Here is a 12,284-nt window from a genome sequence, read left to right as displayed (position 1 = left end):
TTGTTTTACTACAACTCTTACAATTCAACAGCTATTACAACTATTGGCCATGATGGTTACGGGATTCTGGCAGCTGTCATTCCGAAAAAAAGAGAGGAAATTTGACATCTCTGTGCATGTATGGCCTGCAGTGAACACTGGACGTGATAACTTGGACCTAAAAAGGTTATGCACCCCTATAGAAGGTGATATAGTATCTGAAAGGCCTTCAGAATCTTCCAAACCTTTGAATGCTTGTCACTCTTCACTCCCTTCTTGCACAATCTTCTTCTACAGGATAGGCTGATAAGATTTTAGGGGTTTTTTTTTATTGTGAAATCATTGGTTCCCTCCAAGAATAGGACAAAACAAGAAAATCCCTGGCTCGCAGGTCACCCTGGAGAAGAGAAAAGAAAGCTAATGTGCTCAGTATGGTTTTGCTACTGAGCTCAAGCTTAGCTCTTCCCAACAGAAAGGCAGAAATTACGGCACAAACAATTCCCCACCAGACTCGAGGAAAACTGCCAGCATTTCTCCATCACGCTCTTTTCAGCAGATGCCCTGCAATTTTACCAGAGTCATGAGGGATTAGCAGCAGTCACATTTCTTTGTGTAAGAAATGGGGCTGAGAGGTCGTCGCATACAGCACGATGACGCTTCTTAATTATCACTCTTGTGGCAGCCACCAGGAAAACTCTGCAAGAATCCTGAGATCTCATTGTGAATGGGGGTGAGGTATGGGGAGAGACAAACATGCAGAAGGTACACCGCAGAGACTGCGCTGTGCCTAAATGGGCCTAAATCCGATTTCTCTGTCCCCGTTAGAGTAGATTTATTGAATAAGTCACAATCACATAAGCATCGACTAATCAACTTCCCACTGCTTTAGTGGTAGGCAACCAGTTAAAAAAGAGGGCATGGTTCCTGTGTTCTTAATAGCTGTGTGGAGGGGGAAATTTCGGCAGGTGCAGCTTTGCATTAAAAACTGTGTCTGCTAAAATTTCATCTTCTATATACCTATTACAGTACAGAGACCCTGTCCTCTTTTTCATCTGGTCAGCCTAGCAGTAGCTGTTCTTTAGTTGGGATTAACAATCAGATGTAGACTGTGGAATACATAATTTCATTTTTTCTCTCCACGTGACACATTAAAATGGGGCTTGGGATGGAGTAGATAATGCAGACTGTGTTCTGCATGTGGCCTCAGGAACATTTTTGTTGCCCCTTCATTTAACATATATGTATAGACATAAATATAGGAGGCCCAGTGTGACGTGGGATACAATGTGTCAGAAAAGGACCCGGGGGACGTTGGTTCAAATCTTATCTCAACAATGGAGGAGCATTGGGCTGTGGTAGTAGTAAACCACTCTTTGAACATATCAAATACTGTGAAAACTCTATGAGAAGCTTTATAACTCATAAGTGACTTAACAGCAGACCCCTACCCCCACACAAGAAGGGTGGTTTTCAAGGTCTCCTCCCCCCACCCAAAGTGGGGAAAACATTATAAAAGCCTATTTGGGCATTTCCTGTTTGATTTAGAAAACAACAGAAATTGGCCATTTCTGGGCCTGGTGAGGACTGTGGTGGTGTGCGAGATCCAAATTCCCCTCAAACTCACTCCTTCTTTAAAATGCAGCCCTGTGAGCATTCTGTGCCATCAAATTGGAGCCAACGTATAGCAACCGTAATAGGGCTTTTAAGGCAAGTGACATATTTAGTCCTATGAGTGAAAAATTATTTCCATTTTAGACACAGGAAGAAAAATTTTACACTTTACACAATAAATCATATTTTTTTTGTGTGTCTGCAACTTCATCACATGCTGCCTGTGAAAAAAAGAATGTAATAACTGGAGGTTGAAAACATCACTTTTCAGCAAATTGCATCTACCAGAATCTCCAATTATCTAAGGTTTGAGGTTCCCTCCCCGCAAAAAAGGGACCGTTTTCAAGATAGGAGCTAAGCAGGGCAGTTGAGAACAGAACATTTTGGAGATTACTCATTCATAGGGTCACCATATACTGGAGAGGTGACTTGACAGCTTCGTCTAGTCATTTAGTCGTGTCCGAGTCTTCATGACCCCATGGACCAGAGCACTCCAGGCTCTCCTATCTTCCACTGCCTCCCGAAGTTGTGTCAAATTCATGATGGTTGCTTCGATGACATTGTCCAACCATCTCATCCTCTGTCATCCCCTTCTCCTCTTGCCTTCACACTTTCCCAACATCAAGGACTTTTCCAGGGAGTCCTCTCTTCTCATGAGATGGTCAAAGTATTGCAGCCTCAGCTTCAGAATCTGTCCTTCCAGTGAGCACTCAGGGTTGATTTCCTTTAAAATTGATAGGTTTGTTCTCCTTGCAGTCCAGGGGACTCTCAAGAGCCTCCTCCAGCACCACAATTCAAAGGCATCAATTCTTCGGCAGTCAGCCTTATTTATGGTCCGGCTCTTACTTCCATACATCACTACTGGAAAAACCATAACTTTGACTATGCGGACTTTTGTGGTGATGTCTCTGTTTTTTAAGATGCTGTCAAGGTTTGTCATCGCTTTCCTCCCAAGAAGCAGGCGTCTTTTAATTTCGTGGCTGCTGTCTCCATCTGCAGTGATCATGGAGCCCAAGAAAGTGAAATCTGTCTCTGCCTCCATATCTTCCCCTTCAATTTCCCAGGACGTGATGGGACCAGTGGCCATGATCTTAGTTTTTTTGATGTTGAGTTTCAGGCCGTTTTTTTCACTCTCCTCTTTCACCCTCATTACAAGGTTCTTTAGTTCCTCCTCACTTTCTGCCATCAGAGTGGTATAATCTGCATATCGGAGGTTGTTGATATTTCTTCCGGCAATCTTAATTCCAGTTTGGGATTCCTCCAGTCCAGCCTTCCGCATGATGTATTCTGCATATAAATTAAATAAGCCGGGGGACAATATACAGCCTTGTTGTACTCTTTTCCTAATTTTGAACCAATCGGTTGTTCCATATCCGGTTCTAACTGTTGCTTCCTGTCCCACATATAGGTTTTTCAGGAGATAGACAAGGTGGTGAGGCACTCCCATTTCTTTAAGGACTTGCCATAGTTTGCTGTGGCCCACACAGTCAAAGGCTTTTGCATAGTCAATGAAGCAGAAGTAGATATTTTTCTGGAACTCTCTGGTTTTCTCCATAATCCAGCGCATGTTAGCAATTTGGTCTCTAGTTCCTCTGCCCCTTCGGAATCCAGCTTGTACTTCTGGGAGTTCTCGGTCCACATACTGCTAAAGCCTAGCTTGTAGGATTTTGAGCATGACCTTGCTAGCGTGTGAAATGAGTGCAATTGTATGGTAGTTGGAGCATTCTTTGGCACTGCTCTTCTTGAGGATTGGGATGTAGACTGAACTTTTCCAGTCCTCTGGCCACTGTTGAGTTTTCCAAACTTGCTGGCATATTGAATGTAGCACCTTAACAGCATCATCTTTTAAGATTTTAAATAGTTCAGCTGGAATGCCATCACCTCCACTGGCCTTGTTGTTAGCCAGGCTTTCTAAGGCCCACTTGACTTCACTCTCCAGGATGTCTGGCTCAAGGTCAGCAACTACATTGTCTGGGTTGTCCGGGATATCCAAATCTTTCTGATATAATTCCTCTGTGTATTCTTGCCACCTCTTCTTGATGTCTTCTGCTTCTGTTAGGTCCCTACCATTTTTGTCCTTTATCATGGCCATCTTTGCACAAAATGTTCCTCTAATATCTCCAATTTTCCTGAACAGATCTCTGGTTTTTCCTTTTCTGTTATTTTCCTCTATTTCTTTGCATTGTTCATTTAAGAAGGCCCTCTTGTCTCTCCGCTATTCTTTGGAAGTCTGCATTCAATTTTCTGTAACTTTCCCTATCTCCCTTGCATTTTGTTTCCCTTCTCTGCTATTTCTAAGGCCTCGTTGGACAGCCACTTTGCTTTCTTGCATTTCCTTTTCTTTGGGGTGGTTTTTGTTGCTGCCTCCTGGACAATGTTACGAGCCTCTATCCAAAGTTCTTCAGGCACTCTGTCCACCAAATCTAGTTCCTTAAATCTGTTCTTTACTTCCACTGTGTATTCATAAGGGATTGGTTTAGATTATACCTGAGTAGCCCAGTCGTTTTTTCCTACTCTCTTCAGTTTAAGCTTTAATTTTGCTATGAGAAGCGGATGATCAGAGCAGCAGTCAGCTCCAGGTCTTGTTTTTGCTGACTGTATAGAGCTTCTCCGTCTTTGGCTGCAGAGAATATAATCAATCTGATTTCGATATTGCCCATCTGTTGATTTCCATGTATAGAGTCGCCTCTTGTGTTGTTGGAAAAGAGTGTTTGTGATGACCAGCTTGTTCTCTTGACAAAACTCTATTAGCCTTTGCCCTGCTTCGTTCTGAACTCCAAGGTCAAACTTCCCTGTTGTTCCTTTTATCTCTTGGCTCCCCACTTTAGCATTCCAGTCCCCTAGAATGACTTGACAGCACATAACAACAAATAACTATATGTAACATGATGACTTCAGTAACAGGCATATTGTCGCTTGTCAATTACTTACAGCTTCACTTTTTTATGGGAAAACTAACATCATTTAGTTTCCACCGCTTGTTGCCTCTTTAAATGTATGGGCACAGCCAAAAATATTGTGATTAAAGATCCCATTAATGTGAAATGGATGCAAGACAGCTAAGCATAGACCACCTAGTATTTGAAAGTCATGGAAGTATAAGAAGAAATAACATTTTTGATAGAAAATTTTAAACAAGTGTTTAATGTTTGAAAAGGATCCCGGTGCTTTTGCACGATAGTGACTGTAGTCTTTGCTTCTTAAAGAGAAATTGGCTTTTACTTCTGTCTCTGCAAATGAACAATCTACAGCCTGATACTAGGTTTGGTTAGATGTAAATCAATGAATCTGTGGGATTTGCCACCCGGCAAATGTGCTCAGTTTGCAGTCTTTATGTTTTTATTGTTAGGAGAAAGTCCAAGACACCCCTTAAGCAGCAAGACAGCCCTCCTCCACTGCTCACCTGCTCCTCTCTTTGCTATGGCTGAAGGCCTGAGTATGTACACTTTTTGAAAGCTAACACAAAATTTAAATTACAAAAGATAATAAACAGGGGCTGATAAGGCATGTTCTTTATTCTATGATATCCCAGTATCACATTCTGGGACCCTGGGGATTCTGGTATTGCTATTAGAAATAAGTTCCCATATTTAGCATAGCTGTCAGATATTTTCTTTTAGGGAATTTTTCTTTTTTTATCTTTTTTTATCTTTTTTAAAAAGAAAGTTATATTCGCAGTGAGCATTAAATTATAATTTGCACTTTGCATGCACTTTCCTTCAGCGACATAGGAACATGTTGAGAACTGTTAAACAATGGAGGCAGAGACAGGCATTAGAGCTACAGAATGTTTTTAGCATTACACATAATTATTTATTATGTATACTTACTTGATATTATGGTATCATGGTAGACCCTTCCAAAGGTTGTTCCTTTTCTCCTCTGATGCTGGATTTTTCTTCTACCTTTAACAACTTAATGGGACATTCAAGTTCAGCCTGTTAAGTTTTTGTAATAGCTGCTCTCTACATATCGCCTGCTGGGTTTCTGTGTATCAGATGGCAGCTTAGAGACAGAATATTATTCTCTTCCCTACATAAAGCCTGAATGGTGCCATCTCTGATGAATGGGACCTGGATTCATTAGACTAGAGCAGCGGAGGACACAGTGCAGGCCTCGTGATACATGTGGTCCGGAAGGTTGCATGTGTGTGTCCCCTGGCTCCTTCTTTTTCTATAAAAAGGGGGGGAGGGGAGAATTGCTACTTTTCAAAGCTCCAAGGGTGAAGATTAACTTTTGCAACAGTTGCAGAGTTCCCCTTCACCACCCAACATGGAAAACACCCATTTTTCAAAACTAGAAGTGTACTTGTTTTCATTTTTCATTCCACATCTGTTGTCATTTTTCACATTTTTTTACAGTCTTTGCAGCCCCAAGAGGGTCTTATAGGCAGAAACGTAGCCCCTGGCCCACTAAAGTCACTCATCTGTGCACACTGTCACCACTGGATACAACCCAGAGTTATCCTATTTGGTTAGCAGAAATAGATAACTGTGTCATTCTCCTTGTGCAGAAGTCTTAAATTCTTTATCTTATGTCAGGATTTGGATCTTGGCATCACCCATGCATGTAAAGCATGTATGTACAGTCTGAGGGAATCACAGCAGCTTCAGAGATAACTTAGAAGTAGAAAATACTGGAGGGCTAATAACGTTCCTCCTTCAGAGCTGCTACTCTGATCAGACAGCACATTATTCTCCCCTAGAAGCTTTTACATAAAGGAAAAAATCTGGGAAAACAGTTGAATTATTTCTATAATCTTGGAACCGCAAGATTATAAGGACCCTATGGATTATTGACTTTAGCCCCTGTCAAGGAGGCACAATGGGGAATCAATCTCCCAACCTATTGTCTTTTCCCTAGAACACTAATTCCTTTTGGCTCTCCAAACGGATTGAGCTACAACTCCCAGAATTCTTTATAATGGCTATCTTGGCTGCAAGTTTTTAGACTTGTTCCAAAACATCTGAAAGGTTAAAAGCTGAGAACCATTGCCCTCGGACACACCAGTAAATAAAATAGCAATGCAAATGATGTTCCAAATGGGCATCATGTTGGGAACTTTGTTCAATTGCCAACAATGGCTAATAGTCCCAGACAGGGAACATAATTCATGAATTTGTTTAATTACTTAAAAAAATGAGCCTTGACTAATCACCATAACCACATTTTGCAGCAGGATGTTCATGACTGAATTATGAATTGTGAGAAGAAATCGCCAGTACTGTATATATATTAGTATATACCATACTGCTAAATCTAGTATCAATACAGAATATGAGGTTGCATTATAAAATGAGATTATGGTATTTTTTGAGCAGGGGGACGGTCACATCGTCAGTGGAAAGGTAGTACATTTTGAAGTGTAAGTGATCCTCATGATAGTCACCATGGCCATCACAGCCCACAAGAAGCTGGCAGCTCTGCTCTTCCATATCAAGAAACCAGTTGCAGCAGTTTTTCTCTCCACCAGGAAACAGTTTTTTACACACATGCACACACACACATACACACATGCACACTACCTTTTCAGACTCATTACACTCCATATGCATGAAGGGGATGAAACCGGGAGTGGAGGGGAACTTAACTAGAGTACTTCCCTCAGTGCATGATGATGACTATACACAAAGAGATGATTCCTGAATAGACCTCAGTCAAGACCCTGGTTCTGCATTTAGAAGCAGTGTGCCCTTAAGAGTAAAAGACTATTTCCCCTAACATAGGCTTGCTTTGTCAAATTAGCTTGCTTTTGTTTTGCAGTTGGTCATCCAAGTAATAACACAGCAGTGCTTGCATTTTTTTTATGTCCTAAGCATGTAACTGTGAAAGACGTGTGAACTTGGAGGGATAGGTATGTAAGAGGGGAAAAAATATACATTTGCTTTAACATTCCTCTCAGAGGGAAGTGTCAGCTGAGTGGCCAAACTGAGAGCCAAACTGACTCTGCTGATCAATGAAGCCACTGTTTGACCCCCCCCCCCCAAATCCTGGTTCCATTACAACCCTGCAAGTTTATACACCCCTTCATCTTCATGATGTTTGCACCCTGACTAGATAGCACAGTTATTTTCCTTAACATAGGCATTTATTTCATAACAAAGATGGCAAATATTGGCTTTACATCACTTGGTCTTTGATACCGCGCAGTCAGCCAAATATTAACGGGAAGCTGGGGTACATGAGACATGCTAATAAGATCCCTTTTAATGCAACTTTCTCTTTAAAGCTGAGACACAGAGCTTTGAGTCAGGCTGTCTGACATGTTGATTAATAGCATTTGAGGTGATCAAATATTTTAACAGCTTTCTTCTTGTGTAAAGAGATGATAGCAAAAGACAGTTCTGCTGCCATTGCAGTGACATCACCGTCTCTCCTTTCCTGAGTACGTGAATTCTGAAGTAGTCTTTGTAGCCTTTTCTACAGGAAAATAGAATGCAGTCAGATGCTTACACAGACGCTTCCATTATTTAGCTGTCATGAAAAAATAGCCATTTGTTGCTAAGTGGAAAAATAGGTAGTATTAAAGCAGGCAGAGGAGAACTCCAGTGTATTTACAGGGAGTGTTGGGTAGCCCACAGTGAGGAATGGTGGCCCATAATTTTGCCTTAGGGCACATGTTCCCTATACAGAAAGTTATGGGTCCAATTCCTGGTATCTTCAGGTAGAGATGGAAAAGACTCCTGTCTAAAATTTAGTTTTATTTAGGTATTTATTTAAATTATATCCCACTTTTCTCCTGTGCAGCACCCAAGACAGTTTACAGCATGAATCTGAAAACTGATACAACTAAAAGGGGAAAAAAACGGAAGTAAAACTACTGCGGCATAAATTATTATATTAAAACACAGAAGTAACATGATTCACAGACCATTTAAAATTATGACAAAAGAGGTGAAAATGATGAAAATGTCTTTGCCCACCAGGAGGATAGTAGGGTGCAAGCCAGCCTGGTCTTCCTGGATATGAGATTCCTGAATGGGCGGCTGCCACAAGAGGTGGGGCAGGGAAGTGTGTTGCTGCTAGTGATGGAGCGATGCCCAGAGACGGCAAGGGAGGGAAGCCTGCAGCGCCTGCGGAACACCTGTGCTGACGCTGTGCCAAATCAGGCCGAACTGCCAAATCATATTTCATGCCCATCTCTAGTAATTAGCTTTAAAGGTTCTTCTCCCCCCTGCACCGACCTAGTGGCTGAATTAGAGATTTCGTATCTGGGGCAAGTTGACCACTTTGATGGGGGTTGAACACATGGAGTTCTGGGTGGCCAGGGGCACAATATTTATGGAATAGTTATTTATTTATATGAGCCTCGTGGCGCAGTGGTTAAAACGCTGTACTGCAGCTAAAACTGTGCTCACGACTTGGGGTTCAAATCCCAGGTAGCCGGCTCAAGGCTGACTCAGCCTTCCATCCTTCTGAGGTCGGTAAAATGAGTACCCAGCTTGCTGGGGGTGGGGCAATGTGTAGCCTGTATAATTAAATTGTAAACCGCCCGGAGAGTGCTTGTAGCGCTATGGGGCGGTATATAAGTCCAATCAATCAATCAATCAATCAATCAATCAATATTTATTGAATATTTATTTATTTATTGGAAAAATATGTGTAAAAACAACACTATGCTGCTCAGACCCATGCAATTCAAGGGAGAAGTGTACTTATAATCCTTGCTGCTATTGCAGCTTGTTTTTCGCAGCAGTGTCGAAAAGCATGCCTGTAGGGAGGACTATTTCTTCTTTCTGTCTTTCTTTGCTTCTATAATGAGAGTAAGTGTTACATAACCAAGGGTAGCTATTCAACATGGAATACACATGGAATTCACCCTCTACTCCTGCTATAAATATTGGAATATCCATGAGTTGAATCAGTGGGTTACAGCTACTGTAATGCTACATCTGTGCAGTTTTGGTTTGTCCCATTTTAAGTTTCCCTCTCCTTAATTCTGGAAACTGGAAAATGCAAGTACATCCACAAGGATGATGATGACTGCTTTTAATTTTATTTATTCTTATCTTTTACTCCACCAAATGAATCCAGATCTTTTGGTAATTAAAAGGCCAGGTAATTAAAGCAATTGAATCAGATATATCTGATAAATTTCACGTAAATGAGAAACAGACCTCATCAATGCACTTTCTAGCCAAATGGAGAATGAAATTGCATTTCCCCCTACTTCCCCTTGCCATTTTTATATAGGTACAAGTATGTGGTGATTTTCTTTCAGTTTCTCATGAAATCTTGGCTTGTTTTACTTTAATTAATTTTTTAAAAATCCAAATAAGTTCACTATTCTGAGAAATAAGTATACGTACGATGAACTGAAATCATGTCTTGGCATGGTTAAATTATGCAAATGTCTGAAAAACCACATATAACAGCTTGACAATTCTCTCTTGATTTTCTTCTCCACCCCTCTTTTTAAAAAGATAAATACAGACTCTCTCACTTGAGACCTCAGTCAGTCTTGAGATTCCTTCTGGAACACTTTGAGTACACCAAGAAACTATAAATGGGGCATGACTAGCTTTGTGTGTGTGTGTGTGTGTGTGTGTCAGAGAGAGAGAGAGAGAGAGAGAGAGAGAGACAGAGACAGAGACAGAGACAGAGAGAGAGATGGGAAGCCTTAAGAGGACAAACACATCATTCAGTTCACAACCACCATCTCATTAATACATATCTGCAAGTATCTGTAGCGGTTTGTTCCCCCTGGAAAGCACTTCTGATCATTTCCATTTCAAACTGCTGTCTAAGCAGGCATGTTCCTTTTAAATCATTAATACTATGAAGAAAACCCAACAGTTAACCACCCTACACACCGCTAAAACCTGTGACTCCTCTTAAGAGCACATTCCCTGAATAATCTCTCTTAGGAATTCAATAATGAATGGTCAGGTTTATCTCCATGCATGGTTCCATTTGTTGCTCTGCTCCTCCACACTTTTCATCATCCATTGCTACGTATATTTAAACAACAATAACAGTAGTTTTTCACTGCCAGCCCCGCCATTAGGCAAAGTGAAGCCATTGCCTCAGGCTGCAGTTGGTGGTAGATTGAAGCTGAGTATTGGAAGAGAAACCTACCTGCCATGTAGCCCATCCTCCACTCCCAAGTGAGGAATGGGTAACTGCAGCTTTTCAGACGTGTTTGACCCGAAACACTCATAAACCCATACAGCATAGCCAACAGTGATACGTAGATTTTAGGAAATGCAATGAGAAATATCTGGTTACTGTGTCCTAAGTTGTGCTGGTATCCTAAAGTGTGGTGGAGGACTCTGTTCCATTCTCAGAGTTGAAGAAAACATCAACTCAACTTTCAGCCCAGATAGATTTTGTCATGGGATGGAAGGGGATACAAAGACTCTCTTCTCTTGTTCTTTGCCTCAGGCATCAACATGTCTTGGGCCAATCTTAATGACAGCACAAAACTGTCTCCATATTAGAAACTGCCAACAAACTAATTCTCTAAGCATCTCAGGTTTTAGTGTGGTGTTCTTAAGGGACATCCAGGAAGCAGAAGGGAAATGTTGGGCGCGATGGGTGTGTGTGTGTGTTAAAGTAGCCTAGCATTTCCACGCAAATGAATTTCTGTTGGGGGGGGTAAATCAAGGGAGTGGTGTCATGGGTCAGCCTGGGGGTGGGGCCTAGGGGTGGGACTTCCTGATTTAAAAGAGCGTGTCCCAGGCCCCTGGACCCTTTCCCCTAGGAAGCTGGGCTGAGGGCGAAGGCCAGGTCTGTTTGCATGGATGCCTTGCTGAGTTTTTTTTTCCTGGGCTTTCTTTTTGTCTCCTGAGCACATGGCCTGGGGGTGGGGCCTAGGGGTGGGAATTCCTGGGGCTCGTCAGCCATGGAAGGCAGCCTATCTAGGAGAAGGAAAACTCCAATTTCAAACCTCCACTGCCTTGTGGCCATATCCACTCATGGAAAAGGCTTCAGGAGTTAACCTCGAGGCAAAATCCGGAGCTGGAGTCCTGAAGGCAGCATGTGTCGTTCTGACAACTCCTGCAACATTGCTGGAACCAGTTGTATTGGCTCTTGCCTTTCCATTGGACCATTTCAGCAATGTGGAGAGGGGGGATCTGCTGCTTGGGTAACAGCCTATCCTCCATATTACCTTACCCGGGCTTCATGCTCTGGAGAGGACACTCCTCAATTCAGAGCATGTTACCATAGTCTCTCGAGACTGAAGGATGCCTATGCTAGACTCCTCAGGTGACTTTAAGCTTACCTTCAGCTGCTACAATTCTTGTAATATAAAATCAATTTCTTTACAGGAGAAAATAAGGCTAACGAAGAGAATTCCCACAGGAACCAAGAGCACTTGATCTTTCAGCCCTGAAGAGCTCCTATGCTCTTTTCTTGGTTACATTTCCGCTCCTAGTGTGAAAGACTTCAGTCTATCACCGAGGGGTCACTTTGTCATCAGATTTCCTTTTGCTCCGTTAATATGCTACATGATTTTGCAAACCATCATATAAAAAATCACATATTGCTTAATCACAGCCAGAGCAATTATTGTGATTTACAACCAGCAGAAATATTAGGTTTTTTTCAGTCCAAATTTTCAGTTATTTTCTTCTTCTCCCTTTAATTCTTTTCTTTGCACAACTATTGAAGATGAACGAATACTTTTCTCCTGTACACTTGAACATGCAATCACGTCTGACATTTATCCTTTAATGTGCACTAGAAAAGAA

The sequence above is a fragment of the Pogona vitticeps genome, chromosome 4, assembly GCF_051106095.1.
Source record: "Pogona vitticeps strain Pit_001003342236 chromosome 4, PviZW2.1, whole genome shotgun sequence".
Taxonomy (NCBI): Eukaryota; Metazoa; Chordata; class Lepidosauria; order Squamata; family Agamidae; genus Pogona; species Pogona vitticeps.
The sequence above is the reverse complement of the archived record's forward strand: the minus strand, read 5'-3'. Positions refer to the sequence as shown.